General features: G+C 38.1%; 1 long non-coding RNA gene across 1 annotated transcript in view; it reads right to left on the minus strand.

Moving 5' to 3' along the window:
* Positions 1–25,713, minus strand: part of LOC145514142 (uncharacterized) — a 166,497-nt gene extending 140,784 nt beyond the window's left edge. The window contains exon 1 of the long non-coding RNA XR_014059872.1: positions 25,563–25,713. This is a non-coding gene — a long non-coding RNA (uncharacterized LOC145514142). The remainder of the gene's footprint in view (positions 1–25,562) is intronic.
* Positions 25,714–25,986: the final 273 nt, after the last annotated feature.

The following is a 25,986-nucleotide window of genomic DNA, read 5'->3' on the forward strand; positions in this document are numbered from 1 at the left end:
TATATATAGCAGAACTTGATTGGTTGGAAAAAAATTGATATATATACTTATCAATTTTTTTCCAACCAATCAAGTTCTGCCAACAGAGCCCATAATAAATCTCTGCTAGGCCCAAGTCAAAACCAGTTTCTGTGCTTTGATCTCTAGACCACAGCACCTCAGTTATATTCTCTTAAATGTATTTTTCACAAGCAAAGCACACCCAGGTTTACTAGAAAACCCCATTCCTACTGAAGTCAGTGGTGCTGAGATGACAAGCAAATGCTGCAGAAACAAAAGAATACCAAGAGACTTTTACAGAGATACTACCTCAGAGCGTGGTGCCAGACACCGCTGACCTTGCACTCCCCTTGAGTCAAAAAAAGCCTCCAGTATTGACAGACTTCCATGGTAAGACAACCTTACAGAAAAATGTGCTCCAAGGGGGTAACACAGCTCACCTGGCAAGGAACAAGTTCACACAGAAGACTCAAATCCATATTTCTAAGAGAGATGTTCCTCCCTCACAACTTATCAGAGCAGCACTAGAGGAAGCTGCTACTGAATCAGCAGCTTTAGGTTCATCTGTTCAGTTTTTCTTTCCAGTCACTTTCTCCAACAATACTGATAAAGGTTTGTTTTTACTCCAAAAGATCAGACTTTAAAAACTGATTTAAAAAATGTTTGTTCTAATGGTCAAGCTTCAGGTATGGGCCCAGAAAGCTGAGACTCTTTATTTTTTCAGGATTTGTTTTCAATTTATTTGAGTATAATTGCTTTACAATGTCATGTTCGCTTCTGCTGTGAATCAGCTATAAGTATACATATATCCCCTCCCTCTTGAGGCTCCCTCCCACCCCACCTACCACCCACCTTCTAGATCATCTCAGAGCACCGAGCTGAGCTCCCTGTGCTATACAGCAGCTTACCTCTAGCTATTTATTTTACACATGCTAGTGTATATATATCAACGCCATTCTCTCAGTTCATCTCACCCTCTCCCTCCTCTTTTGGGTCCACAAGCACGTTGTCTATGTCTGCGACTCTATTCTTTCCCTGTGAATTTAAGTACACACTACCATTTTTCTAGATTCCATAGAGAGTTGAGATTCTTAATCAGAGTTTGTGTTTCCTACAGGGTATGGGTCCAAACAAGTTATCTTATCCCTTTAAGCAGAAACTTGGTGCCATCTCACTGTTTTTCCAGTTTCCAGTGCCCTATACTGGTTGTCATCACACTTGACATGCCCCTCTGTAAGCCTAACTATTTCCAACGGAAGGTTCTATGCCATTTCTATGCCCTTCTTTAGGAGGTTGTTTCACCTAATTCAACAAATCGCATCCTATTCATTGTCTCAGTCATTTATGGAATTAACACATTTTAACCTCCTTCTGCATACAGGCACTGGATCTTTTCAGAAAGGAAGCTGCCACAGACTTGAATGTTTTTAATCCCCTAAAATTTGTATGTTGGAACCTAATCCCCAGTGTGATGATATTTTGAAGTAGGGTAGGGCCTTTAGAAAGTGGTTAGGTCATGAGACTGGAGCCCTCTGAATGGAATGAGTGCCCTTATAAAAAAGACTTCAATGAGACCCTGGCCCCTTCTACCATGTGAGGACACAGCAAAAAGATGAATCTATGAACCAGGAAGCAGGTCCTCACAAGAGAGAAAATCTTGGCCTTCCCAGTCTCCAAAACTATTAGAAATAAATTTCTATTCTTTATAAACCACCCATCTATAGTATTTTTGTTGCAGCAGCTAAGCTGACTAAGATAGAAGCCAAACATAGAGGACCCAATACACCGCTCATACTGGGCTCCCAGAGGTCACTCAGTCAAGAAAGATAATTTTCTGAATAGCTACTCTGTTCCAAGCATCACAGAGTTACAGAGGACTTATAAAACATGGCTCTGGCTCTCACAGGGTTTACCCAGCAGTCAGAAAATCAAAACACATAAACATGAAAGGACAAGAGAAAGAGCCAAGCGAACAGCTTCTTTCAAGGTAAGGGAGTTAACCTGAGGGGACTAAGACAAGACGCAGGAGATCCAGAAGGCCTGTCGCTTGAGCTGAGGGTACTGTCTGGTGTGGAGAGGTGTTGGAAAAGGAAGCATAGGAGCCAGTGCTGAGCTGAGAATCTGCACAGCATTTTGAAGACTACTTAGGATAGTTTCCACTTTAATCAAAGAAGCTGTTAAACTATTCCCCTCAAACTAAGAAAATATAAAAATATCCTGGGGGGATAGGGTCTATGAAAAACAACTCATGTGGTAACACTTTGAAAAGAAATACTACTTTCCCTTTTAACGGGGGAAATATTATTAACATTTTCCACTCCCATCTCATTCCATTATTTCAATAACAGAAGTGCTCTGAACTTTTAGTCTACTATCCTTTGACAAACTATCATCAAGATAGAACATTTTCCCCCATATGAAAATAAATAAATAAATAAATAAACACTACTTTTACTGGTGTTTACAAATTACATTGTGTAGAAACAACAATACAAATACAAATAAGATACCCTGGTTTTTATTAGTTTGGGCCAATAAGAGGCAACAGAGACCTCAAAACTCCATTCCTCCAACTCTATAAGGCTCATTTTCATAATTATATAAAATGTACCATTTCTAGGAACATTACATAACCTTAATAATTCAGAAAATAAAAGCATCCTTGTTAGATTATGGTGGATATCAAACTAACAGCAAAATCACTGATATTTTCATAAATGTGTGTCAAATTTATACTTCCAATATTATGAAATAGTTGAAAAATCATATCAACAATCAACATCACAAAGAAAAAGAGAGGCAGAATTCATAATGTTAAAATGGTATCACATGACCAGGTGAGAAAAAGTTCAATCTCAAATCACAGCACTTTACTAGCCCAGTGAGAATTAAAGGGGAAGATAGAACATTGACGATAAAGTCAATGGTTCTAACCTTTTGTTGAAACAAGAATCACCCTTCTTTTTAGACATGGTTTTTTCCTTTAAGGTCATTTTGGTGACCTTTTATTAATCTTCTAAACTGATCTTTACTAATTTGGAAATAGTGAATGAATACCTCTTCAGGAAGATATTATATAATAGCCAAAACAAACTGCATTTTGACAATGGTCTGTTGAAAAAGAAAAATTATCTTATTCAAGGTTTGGATTCAATATACTGAAAACAAATCTGTACTGCTGCAGCACAGAAAGCTTGGGCTTTTTTCCCTCTGCTGAATAGAGAGGTTGGCAAGACTTGCTAGGTTTTTAAAAGAAAATAATTATATTGCTTAGCTGACAGTGCTTTGTATACAGAAGGTGCTCAAAAAAATACTTCGTAAAAGAACTAATTATTTTTTAACTGTGAAAAATTTAAATTAAAAAGCTGATTTATCGGGTTAGCCCAGCCTATACAAAAAGGATAGCTTTTGGAGGGATGGAATGATTTTTCTCCATCATCTCCTGTACCACCTCCACCCTAATTTCAGCAGGGTCTGGCAGCAATCATCTTCCACTCAGCACACAGGAGCAATGCCTTATTATACAATTACTTGTTATTGCTTTTCCTCTATAAACAAACCCAGCATTTCAAAAAATGGTAGCACTGGGTCGAGATTCTTTGTCATGTTTTTCTGCTTGGCAGAAACCTTTGAAGAACAGATGGAGAAATACTGGTGGTTAAAGACAAAAACAATAGACATATAATTGTTTATAGTCTTTTCATAAAATTGGAACAATTCTGCATGCAAATATTTAATCTGTCTTGGTATACACAATGAATTTTCAATAGGCATAGTCAAGAAAAAGCCTTGAAGAGGAAAAACATCAAGCAGTATTTCATACTAAAGATGCTAGACTCGGAATATCTGAAACTTTCCAGATCTCCAAGTACACATTTTTGAAAAAAGAATCTAATTGAATGCTCTTCAGGTTATACTCATCTTCTTCCTCCTTGACAGACATAAAAGATGAAAACAGGGCTCTTACAGAGAATTTCCCAGTCTACAAAAAAAGAACAATACATATCTGCTAAATTTTTATGTTTTTCCCAGTGAGGTACTATCATACTGAGACCATCCTACAAAATTAATTCTTCCTAAAAATTGTGAAGAATAATAATCATCTTACAATGTTTATAAAGGCTCATCTCAAGTCCCAAAATTTAGAATGCATTATTTAAGAAAACTTTTTAAATAAAAACCTAACTCATTATCATTACTACCATTATTATTTAAATGAAGCAAAGATATTCTCAACAGCAACAACAACCCAAAACCACTAACGAGAATGATGCAAGAAAACCAAAAATTCCAAGTAATATGTTATTTTGGAAAGATATGTTACTTAACATACATGCTAACCATGGTAATAAAATAAATATCAAAAAAGTTAATATAGCTGCTTATTTCAGCAAAACGTCTGGAGTTCGTGTGTAATATTTCTTTGATGGCAAGAGATTCAATATACACTATATGACTTAAGAACCAAAAACCTATTGAATTCAGGGTATTGAGAAACTTCAGACATTTCCACAATATATAAATCTTCAACTTAATAGTTGACAGATAAAAAATTGAAATTTGGAAGCTACTTGTATGCACATACACTTAAGTACAAACACACACAAATTTACTCATAGTTAAGAAGGCTCAGCAGGTCAAGAATCCACTTGCAATGCAGGAGATGCAGGAGACTCAGTTCGATCCTTGGGTCAGGAAGATCCCCTGAAGGAGGGCAAGGCAACCCACTCCAGTGATCCTGCCTGGAAAATCACAGGGACAGAGGAGCCTGGCGGGCTACAGGCCATGGGGTGGCAAAGAGTCAGACACAACTGAAGCGACTGAGCACTGAGCAACAACTACGAAGATCTTAGGTTTTAACCTATTTGCTAGCAAACAAATTAGCCTGCCACTGCTTCATGGCCAGTAACCGAAGACAAGAGATTTCTAAGTCAGAGATAAAGGACATGACTGCTCACAGCACAGCAAGCATGAGCTTCACATTTACTTTGTTCTCCTCGCTCCTCAAGTCCCACTGTGGTAATGTTGCACATCTCACAAAGAATCTGAACACAGAGTGGATTTTCACCACAGCCAAGGAATACCAAGCTAAAGGAAATCCAATCTTTTATAATAGGCAGCAAGCAAATCTGCCTTACCTTTGAACTAGATGGAAACATTATCTTCGTTATACTGGACAGTAAATAAACCTTCCCCCGCTCCAGAGGAAGACATCACTAGCTTCATCTTCCAAGGCTGTTCACTACACAAATATCCTTGAAAGGATTGTCTGCAGAAAAATCTGTCAATGTTTTTTCTCACAGGAGTGAAGAAGTACAAGAGACCCACAGAGAACTGCCTCCTGGTACATAGATATTATTTGTAATATATAGAGAAAACTTATGACTTTGATGTCCAATTTTGCCAGCTTGGAAAACCTCCTATTTCTCTGAGTATTCTATTTTAATATGACTCCCATGCCCCATCTCTCTACTGTGAGAGCATCTCTGGTCTGTCAGGGTCCTGCCTTCCTTAATAACTCTGAGACACCTAGGGGTCTAGTCAATGTAAAGGCCAACTGTGATTGTTCTCACATCTTCCCTGATACTCGAACTCAAATTCTCCCTGTTATGGGGGATGATTTCCTGCTCTCCTTGATTCTAGGTGCTCTAGATTACCTCGTGTACTGGTTTTCTGTTGCTGTCATAATGAATTATCTCAAATTAAGTAATTAAACAAATACCCATTTATTACCTCATAGTTTCTATATCTTATAATTCTGGGCACAGAATAGCTCAACTAGACTCTCTGATTAGGGTCTCATAAGACCAAAGAGGATGGCAGGGCTCCATGCCTTACTGGATGCTTTGGAAAAGAATACTCTCAAACACATTCACGATGTTGGCAGAATTCAGCTCAGTTCCTCCTCATACTTTCACACAGCCTTTCCTTCTTCAAGCCAGAAATCATATGCCAAGTCCTTCTCGTATGTGGACTCTCTCCAACATCCTCTTCTCTGCTCTATGCTTTTAAGAGCTTGTGTAATTCTATTGGACCCACTCAGATAATCCAGGATAATCTTCCTATTTTAAGGTCAATGGATTAGTAAACTTAATTACATCTACAAAGTTGCTTTTGCCATGTAAGGTAACATCCTCAGTTCTGGTGATTAGAGCATAAATCTTCTTGGTGGTCATAAATCTTTCTACCACTCTCTGCTACACAAAGTGTGATCTTTAGGCCAGCAGTATTAATATCACCTGGGAACTTGTGAGAAATGCAGAATCAAGATTCACCCCATATCTGGTTAATTAGAACCTACACTTTCACAAGATCCTCAGATGACTCATACATGCTGAGGTCTGATCTTCAGTGTGAAGCGATGTCCAGAGACACTAGGTATCTATCGGTCTAGAATATACTGCCAGATGCTGCTCCTACCACTCATAAAATTGGAGATAGTCAAAATTTCAGTAATTAGAAAATATTCCCCCCCCCTTCTCTCTGCTAATGTCAATCGTTATAGAGCCTTCACTTGAAAAAACCTAGAAAGCTGAAGCTTTGCAACTGGGTTAAGATTCCTATCCTGGTCATTACACCTCCTGCTGGCCCAGACTATGCCAAGGTAGCAAGGTTACTTAGGTTACAGAAGGCCATTCCTCCAATAAGCATTAAAATTTTTCATTGCAAGGAAGTACAGCCCATTTTCTCATGGCATGCTCCCAGTAAGGTTAATTATAAGAAAAAAGAAAATCTTCATATTCTTAGTTTCATGTCATTCCTCCTCCTTAACCCCCAAAGACCTAGCAGAGATGCCAAATCTCTAGTCCAGAACTGCCTTTACATTAAAATGAGTTTTTCCTTAAGAACTGGTACTATCTTACGGCTGACCTTAGTTGGGGCTACTTTCATCCAAAGATACTTTAATAATTTTGACTCTCTAAGCGAATATCCTTAGTCTCTATGCAATTTTGCAAAACTAAACTGATTCAAATAAATGCAAGACTTTCATTTCATGTAACTTCATGTCACTCACTATTAAGGGGAACAAAAAATAAATTGGTTTAGAGTCAAGGCCCCATGTCACTTTCAGTTGAAATAAAAATGGTTTTGTTAACTAATAACATTGTAATGTTCCTCATTCTTTAATATAAAGCAAGCCAGAAGTTGCATTCAAATTAAGAAGTGATATCATCATCATGGCAAAATAAGTTTGCTACTATCTTGGCCTGGAAGAAGACCAATTCAGAAAACCTCTCATGGATAAGGGAGTCTTTGGGGAAATCTAGGAGTTTGGAAGAGAAGTTCTAGCACACCATTTGAGCAAAAAAAATATGATTGGAAGTACTGAAGAGGATAAGAGGAACAGCTTCACTTTACCTGCATCACCTCTCCCCCTAAAAAGCACAGCTAAGTGCGAAGAGTCCTCCTTGTCCCACATTTCTCCCATAGGGGAAAATGAGAATGCATCAGTGAGCACCCAGTTTTCCCAGATGTGTAGGACACTCACTGTAAGAGAAAACAACTTCTTTCTCACCCCATCCAGATTATTGAGTTGTGAACTGCAGGATCAGGGCGGGGAGTGGCTGGGACAACAGCAGCCATGGGTCAGAACACAGTTTTCAAAGGTAGGTAGATCCAGGGCTTCCCCGGTAACTCAGTGGTAAAGAATCTGTCAGCAATACAGGAGACCAAAGTTCAATCCCTGGGTCAGGAAGATCCCCTGGAGAAGGAAATGGCAATCCACTCCAGTATTCTTCCCTGGGAAATCCCATGGACAGAGGAAGCTACAATCCATGGGGTCACAAAGAGTCGGACACAACTTAGCAAATAATGCACACACATACTATATAATAATTTGTTAATCACTACACAATTTAAAAAGGTAATGACAACATGACATGACAACATGTCAACAAAACATTACATGGGAAGTAGAGGGTATGACATGACAACAAAACAAAATATGGGAAGTAGAGGGTAGAGTTTTTGTATGTTGTTGTAGTTAAGTTGTTATCACTGTAAAACAGACTACTGTATCTAAAGATGTTTTAGATGTAACCACAGAGCAAACACCATGGATATACACAAAGCATATCACTATAGAAAACTATCAATTCACAAGGGAAGATATAGCAAGAGAGGAAAAAAGGAACAAGGAAACTACGGTCAGAAAACTACTAACATGGCATTAGTAAGTACTTACCCATAAGTCCTTTAAATATAATTCGATTAAAATCTCTAATTAAAAGGAAAAGAGTGAATTGATGAATTGACAAACTAGACCTAACTATATACTGCCTACAGAAGATTTACTTCAGTTTTAAGGCCACTCACTTCAGCTTTCAGAGAATGGAAAAAGATATTACATGCAGATGGAAACCAAAATAGAGTGGGGATAGCTATACTTGTATCATACAAAATATACTTTAAATCAGAAACTGTAACAAGAGACAAAGAATGTCATTATTTTATGATAAAGAGGTAAATTTATCAAGAAGACATAACAAGGTAAATATATATTCACTCAATATTGCAACATCTAAACAGATTAAGCAAACAATAACTGGCTTAAAGGGAGAAATAGATACCAATATAATAGTAGTAGGGACTTTAATATCTTACTTCCAGCAATCGATATATCATCCAGACAGAAGCTCAATAAGGAAAGTGTGAACATGAATAACATTATGAAATGAAACTAACAGATATATATAGAATATTCCATCCATCAGCAAATAACCATTTTTTCTCCATTATACATGGAACATTCTCCAGAAAAGATCATATGTTATTTTAAAAACAAGTCTTAGCAAATTTAATAAGATTGAAATCTTCAATTTCAGACCACAGTTATATCAAACTAGAAATCAAATGAGAAGAAAACTGAAAAACTCATGAGAATGTAAAAAATAAACACAATCCTGAACAAGCATTAGGTCAAAGAAGAAATTAAAAGGGAAATCTGAAAGTATCAGACAAACAAAAATGAAAATACAAGATACTAAAAATTATGGAATGCCACAAAAACAGTGACACTTAAGAAAAAAGACATGGAAAGAACAATTTAACTTCACTCTTCAATTACCAGAAAAAGAAGAACAAAGCCCAAAGTTAGCAGAAGGAAGAAAATAACAAAGATCAGAGCAGAAATAAAATAGACCAAAAAAAAAACAAAACAGAGAAGATCAATAAAACTAAGAGCTCCTTTTTTTCTAAGAGAAACAAAAACACAAACTTTAGCAAGAGTAAGAGAAAAAAACAGGACTCAAAATCACTAAAGAGGAGACATTACAACTGATACCACAGAAATACAAAAAATCATTAAAAAGTGCTATGAACAATTAGATACCAATAAATTGGTTAACCTAGGGAAAAATGGATACATTCCTAGAAACATACATTCAGCCTACTAAGGCTGAATTAATAAGAAACAAGTTATGAACAGACCACTAATGAGTCTTAATCAGTAATTTTAAAAAAACTCCCAAAAGGGAAAGTCCAGGACTAGATGGTTTTACTGGTGAATTCTACCAAATTTTGAAGAATTAATGTGAATCCATCTAAAACTCTTCCAAAAAATAGAAAAAGGAAGGAAAACTCCCAAACTCATTTTCAGAGGCCAGCATTACGATGATACCAAAGCCAGACAAGGACACTATAAGAAATGAAAAAAAAAAAAAGTAGTCGACTCACAGATATAGAGAGCAGGAGCAAACCAGTGGTTACCAGTGGGGGAAGGAGCAGTATGGGAGTGGGGAAGGGTGAGACAGAAAGTGTTGGGTATAAGATAGTCTCAAGGATGTATTGTACAACATGGGGAATATAAGCCAATATTTTGCAATAACTGTACATGGAAAGCAATCTCTTAAAATTGTATACAAATTACCAAAAAAAAGACATCTTAGGAAGAATTCTTTAAGGTTTACCACTACAATTTTTTTAAAAAACAAAAAGGAATGAAAACTAAAGAACAATATCTCTGATGAATATAACAGATGCAAAATTTCTCAACAAAATACTAGCAAAACAAATTCAATAGCACATTAAAAAGATTATACACCTTGGTCAAATGGGATTTATCCCAGGGATGCCAAGGATAGCTCAAAATATACAAATCAGTAAATGTAATAGGTTAACAGAATAAAACATAAAAATCATATGATCACCTCAGAAAACACATTTGACAAAATTTAACATGTTTTCATAATAGAAAGTTTTCATAATACTTAACAAATTGAGTATAGAAGGAACATACCTCAACATTATAGAGGCCATATTTGACAAGCCCACAATTAATATCATATACTCAATGAAGGTTCCAAGTTTTTCCTCTAAGATCAGGAACAAGACAAAGGTGTCCAGCCCCACCACTCCCATTCTACACAGTATGGAAATCCCAGTCAGAACATTAGGCAAGAAAAGAAATAAAAAAGCATACAAATTGAGAAGGAAGAAGTGAAATTGTCTCCAAGTGCAGACAATATGACCTTACACACTTTACCCTTGAACAAGATAGGCTTGAATTACACAGGTCCACTTATATATGAATTTTTTTCTATAAGTATGTACAACAGTATTACACATCCCACGGTTGGTTGAATCCAAGGATGCAACAGGCCATCTGTAAAGTTATATGTGGATTTTCAACCACATAGGAGGTTGCTGTCCCTAATCCCCACATCATTCAAGGGTCAATTATATGCAGAAAACCCTAAAGACTTCACCAAAAAATTTTTAAAACTAATAAATTTGGTAAAGTTGCAGGATATAAAATTGACATAGAAAAATCAGTTGTGTTCTATACACTAACAACAACATACCTAAAAAAGAAATAAAGAAAATCTTATTTACAATAGCATCAATTAAATGCTTAGGAATATATGTAACTAAGGAGCTGAAAGATTTGTATGCTGAAAAATATAAGACATTAATGAAATAAATTAAAAACACAAATAATGGAAAGATATCCTGTACTCATGCATTAGAGAATTAAATTAAAATGTCCATACTGCTCAAAGTAATCTATACATTCAGTGCAATCAACTATACTTTAATTTTTCAAAATAAATAATCTTATGGCAATCATTTTGCAATAGACATATCAGATCATCACACTGTACATCTTAATGTTAAATGTCAATTATATCTCAATAAAAAGGATATTTAGTTAATACAAATAATGATATCATTAATTATACCTAAATATTAATCACACCTAAAGTTTATGCTGGCTATGTAAGATAAATAAGAAAACCTATCATTATCCCCATTGTATAGCTTAGAAAACTGAGGCACACATAAACTAGATGATTTTCTTTAGTTAAGGCAACTAATAAGTAGTAGAAGTACATTTGCAAAGAAATGTACCTAGCTTATGAATTAAGATTTTTAAATCACAATTTCCTAAAGCAGGACATATTTTCCAAACTTCAAGAGATAGTACAGAGGAAGGGATATGTATTTGGAGAGAAATATATATAAAACACAAATAAAGTAGACACTATTCCATACATCCTAATTGTATGGATATGCTATTCCATAGCACTGCATAATATTAAATATTTTCCAGGGTACATGAATCTTTAAAATGTTTTGTGATTTAAAATATGTTTCAGTTAAAGAAAAAACTATTATTAGTCTTGATACATTTCTGCTGTAATACATATAAAATTATATTGGTATTCACATGATCTGTAGAGAATACCTTTACTGGGAAATCAATGAAATACCATTAACCTTTTAGTGAAAAGTGGTTGATACAGACACGTAAAGCAAATTTTGTACCTTTGGAGAGGGGCTGCTGGTTTTGAACATCCTTTCAGGTGAATGTGATTTATTAGCTATTAAAGCACATTAGATGCTTTAGGAATAAACACTTTATAAAGATATATCAAAATGTCTCTCAAACAGTTCAAATCGCATATCATAAGATTCCTTAGCTTTACTCAGCAATTATTCTTCGGAATGAAGGAAAAGCAAATATTTCCAGCCATCCGCTACAATGGAGTGAGAGATAAAGATAGTCAACCATTTATATCATAGTTTCTACAAATGAACCACAGCCAGGGAAAGTCATTCCATATGATGTCATCTGGGCATCTCTTATCCACATCTCACTGCTTTTCTGTGACTACAGAAATAATATCCTGGCCCTTTTCATCCTGACAATGTTGTTGTGTTCAGTTACATGTACAATTGGTAAACAACACTTTTATTCACAATTTAATTCCATATCTCCAAATCTAAAAGTCACCAAAACACTAATTATACCATGTTATTTGTAAATTTGTTGTATATTTCACATAAAGTGCTACTTCATAGTTGTGATGGACTATTAAAGATTACTTGGACTATCTCTAAGAAAGTGAGAAAATCTAAACTACTCATACCACCAATTATTTATTTTCATCTTAAATATTTCCAGGAAGATGTTCTCTAGAATCCTTAGCTAAATACTAGTGATAGGTGCTAAGACTCTTAGTCGTATCTGACTCTTTCAGACCCCACGGACTGTAGTCTGCTGGGTTCCTCTGTCTATGGGATTCTCTATGCAAGAATACTGGAGTGGGGTGCCATTTCCCCCTCCAGAGGATCTTCCCAACCCAGGGATTGAACCTGAGTCTCCTGCATCTCCTGCCCTGCAGGTGGATTCTTTACCACCGAGCCACCAGGGAAGCCCAAATACTAGTGATAATAGTCACCATTTGTTGACCAGATAAAAGGTGACATGCAAAATACCAGGTACCAAATTAACTGTTTTACTCATCATCTCAAGCTTATAATAATCCTGCAAGAACAAATATTCACCAATGTTGCAGATGAGAAAACTCGAAAACAAAAATCCAGGGCCATAGAGAAAGTAAAGGACAGATCAGAATTCCAACCAGCACTACAGGCTTCCAAAGTCTTTCTAATCAATAAGTTTCCCTACATTTACTTCACTCAATAAATAGTCAATCTCTTAAGGATCAATTATAAAGGCCCCATATTACTGTGCCCTTGGAACTTTTAAATCTGCCCCTCCTGGAATTCCAAGTTATGTATTCACCAGTTACATTATCTTTCATCACTTGCTATGCCAAACATGGTCTCTAGACAGAAGATCTATCTACTCATGCAACAGCATTTATTCTATTAGTACAGCTACTGTGGGACCATATCTGTTTGATCCACAATATGTCAAATCATGAATTTCATCCAGATTCAGGCGACTTTACCACAAATAAAATTAAGTGGGACTTTGTGATTGCAATTTTAGAAAGGAAAAGAATCATCTAAGTGATTAAATTACATTTATTCCAGAGTCTACTTGTTGCAACCAACCTTCCCCCACACACAGATCTCCCTTCTTCCTTGCTACTTATGGAGATAATACATGCCCATGTACTTTTCTGGCAGTTTTGCAGTTTATAGTTTTGTTTATAGCTTCTCACTCCATAACCACAATGTATTCCCAAGGTATTGTCTTAATTCTATTCCTCCTATACTTCCCCTTCCCATTGTTGGTAAAATATATTCTAGAGAAAAGTCTGAATATAAAGGCAGAGTTATAAATTGTATTACTAATTTCTCATAACTACAGAGTTGATAATGATCATCTAGTTTTTGGACAATATTTGTCAAAGGCCCTCTCCCAGCAGTAACAAATCTTGACCAAAGGTAACCAGATGTTACATAACTAGTCTTGTGCCACGTAGCTCTTGACTTACAGAGGTATGAAATGGGGACTAAGAGGGACAGTGAGGAAGAGTTGGCACTAAGTATAGAAGATCTTTAATGATCATCTCAGGGGGCTGGGCTAATTTTTTCCTACAAGAATATCTTTTATTAGAAGGAGAGGAATTCTGGTAGTTATCCATAGTAGGGACAGCTCAGAGGAAGGACTGAGGATGGAGACCATGTAGGATGCTATTGCAATAATCTCAACAATCATTGTGGAGAAGGAAATGGCAACCCATTCCAGTGTTCTTGCCTAGAGAATCCTGTGGACAGAGGAGCCTGGTGGGCTGCTGTCCATAGGGTCACACAGAGTCAGACACCACTGAAGGGACTTAGCATGCATGCATGCATTGGAGAAGGAAATGGCAACCCACTCCAGTGTTCTTGCCTGGAGAATCCCAGGGACAGAGGAGCCTGGTGGGCTGCAGTCTATGGGGTAGCACAAAGTCGGACATGACTGAAGCGACTTAGCAGCAGCAGCAACAATCATTGACAAGGGCTGAACTAAAGTGGTGGGGATGGCAATTCAAGATAATGGAAAAACTGGAGACGCCCTGGAGAAATAACTATACTTCTCTCAATCATTCATTCAATGGATTTTTAATAAGAACTACTATGTACCAGGCACTGCGCTAGTAGCTGGAGATACAACGTTGAGTAAGGTGGGTATTGTGCCTTATCTCAAAAAATTTACATATACAGCAATAAATATTTACAAATTGTGAAGAAAACAAACAAACAAAAAAGTCAGAGAGAGTGATAAGATGGCCAGGGCAATAGATAGGTTATGGAGAAAGACAAAGAATGGCATCAAAACTGCCACTGAGCACACAAGCTTGAATGACTGAACAAATGGAGGCATCATTGACAGAAATAAACTGCATTTATAGCAGGCACAACAGACAGTGATTTAACCTATAGTGCATTATACAGGAGATACTTAAATTATAGAAAAATAAAACACAGTTAGAAATGTTGGCCTGAGTTTATAGAAAAGTCCGAGCATTGGATACAAATCTGGGAGCTAGCACAAATGCAAACAACCAAAAACTTTAGACTTCTTCAGCAAGCAGGAAAGTAGCAGTCCATGCATAAGAGCATTAAAGAATTTGCACTCCTGTGAGATAAAAGGAAAAGGAAGCTAGGGAAAAGGTGAAGAAGTCACAGGAGGAAAAAGAGAAGGATAACTCCCACATCCTAAGAGAAAATATATCAAAAATATCAAATACTGTAAATTTCCAGAAAGAGTTCAAGGGCAATGAGAGGAAATTATTTTGAACTTGATGCTAGAAAGATATCAGGGACTATTAAGCGAGCACTTTCAGTAAAATTGTGGGTAAGTTCAGTTCATTGGTAGGAATCAGGATACCCTAGATTTCCTGGAACACTCCCAACTTCAATTTATTCTGTCTCAGAATACACCATGTGTTTTGATTTTCCATATGAAACAGTGGTAACATCATGGTAAAGAGATAGAAACAATGCAGTTAAAGCTTTCAAGATGCTTCTCAATGAAAGGAAAGTAAATATTAATCATCAATCCTTATAACTGGAAGGAGAATCAAGAGGTGTTTTAGGAGTGAGAAGTCCTCAACACATTCAGAAGCATCAGGGAACTAAGTAACTAGTGAAGCAGGAAAGTAAAGATTTGACAAATGAAAGGGCAAATATTAATGGCAGGAAGTGTTAGAGGAAGGTAGAAAAAGTTGAGATCTATAGCATAAATGGATGGTACATTACTTCTTTTAAATAGTAGTAAATAAAGAATAAATATGCACAGTAATGGATGGGTTTATTAACTAGATGGAGTCCTTTTACAGTATAAAAGGACTGTTATATCAAATGTACATCAAAATAAAGTGGTACACATTAAATCTTACAATTTTGTCAATTATATCAATAAATCTAGTAAGATGAGAGGAGAAGAAAGAAAGATGGAGATATTTTCAAGATGAAAGTAGGAAATGAGGTAATGATGCTAGAAGCTCCATAAACTAAAATATAAACTACAGGAGATCAGGATTGATTATTTGATCATTCTGTTTGACTGGCTTTCAATAAATATCAGCAGCATAAATTCTGTGTTCTCAATCCTACCAGATAAATGTGGAAGCATCCTGATCTCATAAAGCTAAGGACTTGGCAGGAGCTTAAAGAGAGGGATTTGAGAACTTCTGTAGTACAAGAGACTGAGTCATGAAAGAGACGGATGAAATAACTGCTGCTCATTCACAGGGGTCCAACTAAGGTTATAGCAACAATCTGTTCTCCACTTTCTCCATCTCTTTATGCAAAAGCCATTTTCTCAGTAAGACTTTCAATACACATTCTATCTAAAACTGTGGCTTCTCTACCCATCTCTACATCTTATTCCTGCTCCCTGCTTTCAGTCTAAATACTCCTCAATACTTATACTCTCTGTTGTGCTATATATTTTACTTTATGGTCTCATTTATTACCCATCTCCCTCTACCAGAAAGTAAGCAAGGGCAAGGATTTTGTCTGTTTCTTCATCACTCTCTCTTCAGTACCTAGAATAAAGCAGGATGAATGAATCGTTGCCTCTGTATAAGAGAGAGTTATCAAACGAAAGTGACTTTTTCAATAGCACTGAGTTACTTGGATGGGGGGAAGCAGAAAACAAAAGTAGATGACAGATAAATTAGGAGTTTGGAATTAACATATACATACTCCTATATATAAAATAGATAACCAATAAGGATCTACTATATAGCACAAGGAGCTATACTCAGTTATTTTGTAATAACCTATAAGGAAAAAGAATCAATACATATATATATATGTATAACTGAATCACTGTGCTGTACACCTGAAACTAACACAACATTGTAAATCAACTGTACTTCAGTTTAAAAAAAAAACAGATGATGGAAATGTTCCAGGGTGAATCGTGACAGAAATTCAAAGGAAAGAGCAGCTCTGGAATGCTAACAGTTAGTGGAGAGTAGGGTCACTGGGGTCAGTGAAGTGAAATGATGAAGCACAGGGTAATGACCACCATGCGAACAGTGGCTATAAATACCACCTCCCTCTTAAGACTGCCACAAGGCAGTGGGTAGAGAGATTGGGGGTTATCAAGCTACAAGATCCATGTGAAAAACAATGTTGCCTGGCACATAGTTAGATGATAAGTGTTGTTGCTTAGTTGCTAAGCTGTGTCCAACTCTTTGCCACCCCATGGGCTGTAGCCTGACAGGCTTCTCTGTCCACAGGATTTCCCCGGTAAGAATACTGAAGTGGGTTGCCATTTCCTTCTCCACGGGGTCTTCCTGACCCAGGGATCAAACCCACATCTCCTGTACTAGCAGGCAGATTCTTTACCACTCAGCCACAGGGAAGCCCAAGTACATGTTAGCTGACACCATTTTTTTATATTTTTTACCCTGTTCTGGTCCAAAGACACTGAGGGCTAAGGCAACTTCATGACTCCTAAGTCCATATCACACTGCTATCTGGTCAAAGGGATAATCCTACAGATGAAAGGAAAATCCTGATCTCTTCACTAATAAGCAAGTCTCAAGCACAGCATACGCTTCTGTCTGGAAAATCAGAATTTGCCAACCTCGTCAAGATGTAATTAAATCACCCAACTTTGCTGAGCCACACCATATTGTTATTTACTCATACACACACCTTTTCTGGATCACTCATATGTACCCACAACTTGAAATTACACACTCTCAAACATGCCTGACACATGCCAAGACTCCTGGAAGAAGCACTGCTATGCTGCCCTTTTACACCACTGCTCTGCTAACACAATCAGATAACAGCCAACTCTAACCCTTGCATTCAGTCCACTTAGCCTTTCTTTATATCATGTCTGTAGAACTGAAACCATGCTCTTTTGCCCCTATCAATTACCTCATAGGTGGCCGGGGGTGAGGGGAAATGCAATCATTTTTCCAATTAGAAGGTCATTTTTAGTACCAAGCTAACAACCTATCTCCATGTTAATTGGCTTCAAATAAAGAGCATATGTCATCATCTTCATTGTTCACTGAATTGTTCGGGTGAGTGAATGGGGGAGGTGCCAGAGAGGGACAGCTGAGCACCAACAAAGTTAAATCACTTGCCCAAGGTCACATAACCTGTAAATGGTGAGACCCAGATGACTCTGACCCCAAAGCCAACATCATCTCCCAGGTTTAAGATAACATGACTTCTGTGTTGTCCGTTTCTGAGTGCCGAAAAGGAGATCATGGCATAACAAGCTCTCAAAAAGGGACTATAGATCTTTCCTTCCAAAATCTAAGAGAAATCCTTTTCCAAGTCCTAACAATATCTGCTATCCTTCAATATTCTGCATTCACATTTTGAAATAAGTCATATTTGTTAGTTAAAAGAAAACATATTTCTGCAGTAAACTTTTCTGGCCAGGAGTTAATTAAATCCCCTTTAGGTAAGGACCATTTTTCAGTAAATTTTCAAGAAAAAACAAACACTCATTGATTGTAAAGCAGTTTAAATCAGTTTCTGTACATATTTTCAAGCTATGTGTATGTGATGTGAGTTTGAAAAGCTACAGTATGGTTGTTAGAGGTTGTTCTCTTTCTCTCTCTCTCACACACACACAAAGTCATGTTTCTTCATTCATATGACAAATAATCTATACGATGAAACTGAAAAGGGGAAGGACATCTTGATATAGAAACTGCCTTCTGTCCTAGCTGAGAACTTTATCATAAAAATGTAAAACTTGTCTTCATCACTTATTAGCCATTGATGGTTGGCAGGATAGTAGGCATTGAAGAATGTTATAAAAATGTGAATATATGGTCTTCTACAAAAAAAGAAACCAAATGGAAAAAAAGAAATAAAAATATGTAGGAATAGGTGTGGGCATTTCCATTCATGCATTTTTTCTTTACTCTCCCAGGTAACAGTTGTATGACTATTTCTGGGTGACAGATTCTTCCTGATAGTAGCTGTTTGCTGCTGCAGAACAAATTACCTCCAAACTTAGGGGCTTAACACAACAAGCATTTATGATCTGTTTTGAGGGTCAGGAATTTGGAAGTTGCCTGAGCTGGGTAGTTCTGACTCGAGATCTCTCCTGAAGTTGCAGACAAAGTACTGGCAGTGGCTGCAGGCAGCCGATGGCTTAGCTGGAGCTGGAGGACCAGCTTCTAAGCTCATGCCTGTGGTTATTGGCAGAAGCCTCAGCTCTTCACTGGCTGTTGGCCAAAACAATGGTTCCTTGCCACCTGGGCCCCTCCAAGGGCTGCTTGTGTACCTCAGGTTACAGTAGGTGGCTTCCCCCAGCATGAGCAGACAGAGAGTGAGGGCACCAGACAGAGAGAGAACTAAGGAAATGCCACTGTGTCTTTCAGGCCTCAGACCCAGAAGTTACACCCATCACTTCTGCCACAGTCAGTGAATCAGAAGTGAGTCGCTAAGTACAGCCTGCACTCAAGGGGAGGGAAACTGGGCTCCACATTCTGGAGAGAGGAATACCGAATAGTTTGTGGGCATCTCTTTAAACAACCACACCCACTAACACACTTTTTGCCCCTCCCCCAGCTCTTTCTCAGACCCCTGCCCATGTATTAGACTTCCTGAACCAGCATTAACCACAATCATATATAAATACACTTGATTTCAGTATCTACTATGCATCTGATACCATTTGATTGTTACACACAAATAAATGAAGCCAAGTCCCTCCCCTTATAAAGCAAGTAGAAAGAAATTAAGAGTAAACAGATCAATAATGTGGTAGTGATAAATGCCATATCAAAAAATAATGATAAAACAGGCTAAGAATTTAGAAAGTTATGAGCACTTAAATCGCCGAAATAATTCTCAGATACGTCCACATATCATACATTACGTGGACACACTGCTTCTTGGCCTTGAAAATTCAAGTGACCTCAACCTACAAAAACCATTATCTTCGTCCTTGACCACATGCTTCCTCCTTTCCTCTAACATTCATGCAAGACCCAGCAGCTAGATTTGCTTCTGTGTTCTTTCTCCCAGCTTTGCCAGTACTCCTCTGTATATGCCAAGTCTTAAAAAAACAGTCAGAAAATCTCTCTCAGCTCCTTCCCAAAGAGCCATTTCTTCTTTCTTTTGTTGCTGGCTCTCCTCCATGAAAATCTGGCAGGTAATGCCTCCCCTTCTGGAAAACCACAGGCTGTGCTGGAACTAATGTCTGCTCTCCACCTGAGGTACATCAATAACAAAGCCCGCACTCCTACCTGGAGTAGGGAGACCATTCTGTCTATTGGTAGGAGCCATCTTGGCTCTCACGGTCTAACTATCAGTTTATCTATATTTACCTAGGATCTACCTCCTCTTCACTGGGTCCCCAATGTTTCTGCCACCCAATCAGGATTCCTACACACCTCTAAAAACAATGTATAGTAAACATAACAAAGTTCCCAAAGCACTGAATAACTCAAAGGGTCTTTTTATCACGTAACTTTGAGGTATTATGTTATTACCTATTTCTAGTACTTATCACCATTTGAACCTCTAACAACTCTTGTATTTGGTAAACAGTGAGCATAGGAAAGTTTCAGATTAGGAGGAGATTTTGTCATTGTTGTTCAGTCACTGTCATGTCCAACTCTTTGTGACTCCATGAACTGCAGCATGCCAGGCTTCCCTGTCCTTCACTAGCTCCCAGAGTTAGACTAATTACTGGTAATTGCAGATTTTAAAAATTGGGCTACAATTGAAAACTTAACAGTTGATTTCTTTCAAAGACCAAAATCTCTTGCTTATGCTTTATTTATTATTTCTTTCCCCATTCATCTATGCACTAGTTGTTTATTTAAGAGAATCCAAGTCATGAGATATTGATATAGCATATTTAGAAAACCAACTAGCTCTCTCTTTTACCTGCCATATTACTCCAGATAGAAATACACACTGGCATATCACATAAGCCTTCCTGGTTACCTTCTGTTCACAGTTGCTCTGCCACTGAGAAATATGAAAATTGGAACTTTCCACCAATGGCAGACAATATAATTGAGTGTTAGAGTGTCCCAAATTTTCTGAATGGCACTAGGCTGCATGTTGGTGTTTTACTTTTTCCCCTCTGGCCTGAATCTGCCATATTAATTTCTTTACATTAAAAAGGCACTCAGCACACATCTTGTGGTATAAAGTACATTTCCTAGAGTATTCATCAATTTTTCCTTTTTGCATTTCTCATTAAGTATACCCTAATCTTATAAGCTGTTCCACTAGACTAGTTATAAAAGCTATTTTGTTTAAAATATCTCAATATTCAGTAGATGATAGAAATAAAACCATAACTAGCACTAACTAGAAGAAAATGTAGTGATGAATCACCACAGGAGGCCCCAAGCACCTCTACCCAGGGCTCTGTCACCTGCTTATTATTATGACCCTTTAACCCCACACAGTCGCGCACAATTAGAGGAAAATTCGAGGGTGGTTCAGTCAAGCACCAATCTTTTAGCAGTCTGTCTTAGTCAGCTGGGACTGCTATAACAAATTATTGTAGACTAGGAGCTCAAAAACAACAAAAATTTATTTCTCATAGTCGTAGAGGCTGGGAAGTCTGAGATCAGGGTGCCAGGGCAGCTAGGTTTTGATGAGAGCTCTCCTCCAAGTTTGCAGATGACTGCCTTCCTGATGTGTCTTCACGTGGTGGGGAGAGAGAGACAGGAGGCACACCCTCCGTGTCTCTGCTTACACTAATGCCATGAGAGGGGCTTCACACTTATGACCTAATTGCCTCCCAAAGGTCCTGTCTCCCAATACCATCACATTATCATTCAGGGTTCCAACATGCAAAGTTAGTGGGGATACAAACATTCAGTCCGTAGCATACTAAAATATCATTGTAATAAATTGAAAGTATTTTATCAGTTATCTCAAGTTTCCCCATGTAATCCCTTACATAATTAATGAAATGGAAACTGGTCTTACTCCTGCCAAGATAGTGAAATGTTTTAATAAAATTAGTTAAAAAAAAACTCCTCATCAGTACTAACTGATCTCTATTGAGTATTTTTGCTGCATTGTACAAGATTCACAGAACAACCACAAGCCTCAGCAACCCAGATTCCTGCCAGCTGATGGTTATTTTGGGTCAACGCTCTCAAATCATCTAAAACTCTGAGGAAACACTAAACAGCATAGTGTAGTTACCTGGAAAAACATCTCGTTTCACTATGCAAATTTTAAACATTTTAATTGTTTCATTTAAAAAGTTACAAAAGAAATCTGGAAGGTGAAAAATAATTTTTTGAAATATTTTTAAAAACACTTTCTAACACTAAATTCAGAAGAAACAATCACTTCCAATAGTTTGACCACCTGATGCGAAGAACTGACTCATCAGGAAAGATCCTGATGCTGGGAAAGATTGAAGGCAGGAGGAGAAGGGGACGACAGAGGATGAGATGGTTGGATGGCATCACCGACTCAATGGACATGAGTTTGAGAAAGCTCGGGGAGTTGGTGATGGACAGGGAAGCCTGGCGTGCTACAGTGCATGGGGTCGCAAAGAGTCAGACACGACTGAGTGACTGAACTGAACTCAAACATTTTTAATGATTGCAATATTTTGAAAGCCATTAATGTGCTTTTTATTCTGACTTTTTGAGTATGAGATCATCATATTAATTGACATCTGGCTGGGGGAGGGGGTAGAGAGAAGGATTTTTTCACTCAAAGATGCAAATAAGGGCTTCCCTGGAGGCTCAGTGGTAAGGAATCTGCCTGCTAATGCAGGAGACACAGGTTTGATCCCTGATCCAGCAAGATCCCACATGCTGCAGAGCAACAAAGCCTATGTGCCACAACTATTGAGCCTGTGTGCCACAGCTACTGAAGCCTGTGCATCCTAGAGACCATGCTCAACAAGAGATGCCACTGCAATGAGAAGCCTGTCCACTATAACTAGACAGTAGCCCCTGTTTGCCACAACTAGAGGAAACACCCGTGCAGCAACAAAGATATAGCAAAGCCAAAAATAAACAAATTATTTTTTTAAGGATGCAAAGAGAAAGAATGAAGTTATTTCCAACTTCTAATATGCAAAATAAGATTATGCAGCGAGAAATAACTTTGAATGTCAGGCATTCCTTTTGAGTGACTATAATCTCCAGGAGAATAGGAATTTTCTGTTTTGTTTATGGCTGCGTCGCCTATGAACAGAGCCCAGTAACAGAGTCTCAGCAAAGAGCAGACATTCAACAAATATTTAATGGATGAATGAACAAATGAACAAGGGAGTTTATATCTTTATCTCCTCCTTTAATATATCTGCAACCAAGCCTGGAGTTGCCAGTTCAACCTGGAGTTGCCAAATTCATGGAATTCTCCCCTAGAGCAGAAAATACAACTTTCTGTAATAATGAAGGCCTGTTCTATCAAAGAAAGAATATGCTGCTGGGAGAGGAGGGAACAGGAAGGAGGTTTCACCTTTATCTCCCCAAGGAGATTATAGAGGAAGAGAAAAGAAGGAGCAACACTACCAGAATGTGTGCCCTGATTTCTGTGCACTGAACAAGTAAAGACAACACGGAAGGCAGAAGAAAATCTGACCCCATTTTGTTTCAGACTTCTGAAAAAGATGACCCTTGTATGGCTCTCACACCAACACAAGGAGTTTTGGGTTGCTACGTCAATCTGCCAGGGTGGTTTGATCAGACAAAGAAAGGTACTAAAATTTAGCATTTCTGAGCAACTTTACCTGGTTCTTCTGTGGCACAGATGGGATCAAGAAGTAGCTGCAGGATGACCAAGGAGCTTGGCAGAAGGGGCATCGTGGTAGGAAGCAAAGTAGTGCTGAAGCAAGGCCTGCAGAGCAAAGGTCAGGTCCTCACTGAATGAGAGTCAGAACTGACTTCCTCTGAGCACGGAACTGCTGCTGGGAGGGGCTGCCTTCCCAGGTGTATTAGTTTGCTATTGCTGTGTAACTAATGACCACAAATTGAGCAGCTTAACACAATACACATGTTTCATCTCACGGTTTCTGTGGTCAAAAGTCTAGGCGTGGCTTAACTGGGTCCTCTGCTCAGGGGCTCACAGGCTACAATCAAGGTATTGGTAGGCTTCATTCTCATTCAAAGGCTCAGAGTAAGCTTTCAACCTCACTCAAGTTGTGGGCAGAATTCATTTCATTTTGGCTATAAAATAAAGAGCCCTGAGTGAGTTTTTCCTGACTGTTGGCTTAGGGTCACCTTCAGAGCTAAAGACCACCTGCAGTGCCTTGCCCACGGGCATCCTCACTATTTGATACTTATTTCATCAGACCCACAGGAGTCTCTCCTGCTTGGGGTCTTTGACCTCCAAAAGGGGCAGTCCTTCTTTAAGGGCTCTCACCTGATTATATCAGCCCTCGCCCCCCCACCCCTCAAGATAACTATCCTTTTGATTTGCTCAAAATCAGTTGATTTGGGATCTTAATTATATCTGTAAAATCCCTTCACCTTTGGCATATAATAGCCACGGGTATGACATCACTTCACCTTTGCTACATTCAGATGGTTAGAAGCAATTCCTGGGTCTCACTTCAAATAAGGAAGAGGGATTACACAAAGACACGAACACTGCAATTAGTCAGGGTCACCCTAGGGTCTGTTTTCCACACCAGAAAAACTAGGGTAGCACTCCCTCTACCCAGCAGAGGGGAAAGAGCAAAGGTCATGTGGGGCAGATGGCAACCAGGGTGACGATGGTGACACCACCCCAGACACTTCAGAGGCTAAAGAACCTCCACCACCACACGGTCACTCTTCACCTTCCTCTTCCCAAAATCCAGAAACAATCTCAGAAGGATACAAGGAGGAAGAAAGGGACTCAAAACCCAAGAAATTAACCAGCTTCAGCTCTAGAAACTGAACTTCACCTAAACCGTTTACATCTTGAAGGCAGAGTAAAATCAGAGTTAACGCTTCACTTTTTAACCTCTTATGGACCAGATTAATTAGAAATAAATAACCAGCACATATTTCACAGACATCCCAGAGAGATGTGTAATAAAAAAATCATTTGACTTGCCACACCTATTTTTATGAAGATTTTGTAAATCCATGGAGGGTGTCTCAGTCTTTGGTGAATATGGCTCATGCTACCCTCTTAGAAAGAATGGAACACCATAAAATAAGACCATTTTAAATAAATTTAAGTGTTGCATAATATTCACTACAAATAATAATCCTTTTATTTTGAACATAAAGAAAAAGATACATAATTTTGCTATAAGAAAGTTAGTCTTTGCTCTCAAAAAGTCAGGTTTTCCTTGTCCCTACCAAACGCATGTTGAATAAAGAATTCCACTTAAACTGTTGTAGAAATAGAAGCCAATCCAGCCCATCTATGTGTCTGAAGTCAGTCTTTCACCAACTGCATGTGCATGCAGCTTACAACAGAAGTCTCTGCTAGTTGTTTGTTAGAATTTATAATACATTTGCCACATTAACTACCATTTTAACCATTGATTATATGCTACACACTATGTTAAGTGCTTTGTATAATTTCAGGAAATCATTAAAACCTCTGATAAATATGTAAGTATGCCCATTTTACAGATGAAAAAGCTGAGGCAGTGAAAGTAATTTGCCCAAGGTCACACAAGGAGTCCTACAGGAATTTAAACTCAGATCCACATGGTTCCAACAGCCATGCTTGGAATCCTTGCACTATACCGGTCAGCGCTTGTGGACTGGTCTACAAAAGCCTACTGAACTCAGAATGTACCTAAATATAATATTGTAATTGTACCTATGACTTTCAGAAATGATACAACAGCAAAATATATTCCAACACAGAAAGCCTCTTTCCTCTCCCTTTTACAGCCCTACAGAAAATAAGGACAGAGTCACTCTCTTTTCATCATGGCTTCCTACCTCCAGGAAAGCAAGAAGATGCCTCCAGCTCCAAGTCTTTGCTGGTTGTTGTTCTCACAAGCTGAGTTAGTGACAGACATTTTCAGGAGTGGGTGAGCCTGGGAGTCCACGGCCTCCTGCTGCATTCAAGCCCCAGGTCACTCCTCAGTCTGGGACGCTCCCCTGTCACACTCTTACTCCTCCTCAGGCCCCAGGGATTGGCCTATCTCTTCCTGCTTGTTTCTTCTAATCAAGGTTCTTCTCTTCTCTAACCTTCTATAAAACAGAAGCTGGCCTTGGGTCTTCTAAATTTTAACCTTCTTATCAGAGAAAAAAAAACAAATCATAAGTTCCCTATTCTTCTTACCCTTCCTATAAGATGTGAAAGCTCACATTTGCATGTAATTGGCAGTGACCAGACTGAGAGATTCAGGTGAAAAAGGAG

The sequence above is a fragment of the Giraffa tippelskirchi genome, chromosome 7 (genome assembly GCF_054371585.1).
Source record: "Giraffa tippelskirchi isolate mGirTip1 chromosome 7, T2T-mGirTip1v1.2.pri, whole genome shotgun sequence".
NCBI lineage: Eukaryota > Metazoa > Chordata > Mammalia > Artiodactyla > Giraffidae > Giraffa > Giraffa tippelskirchi.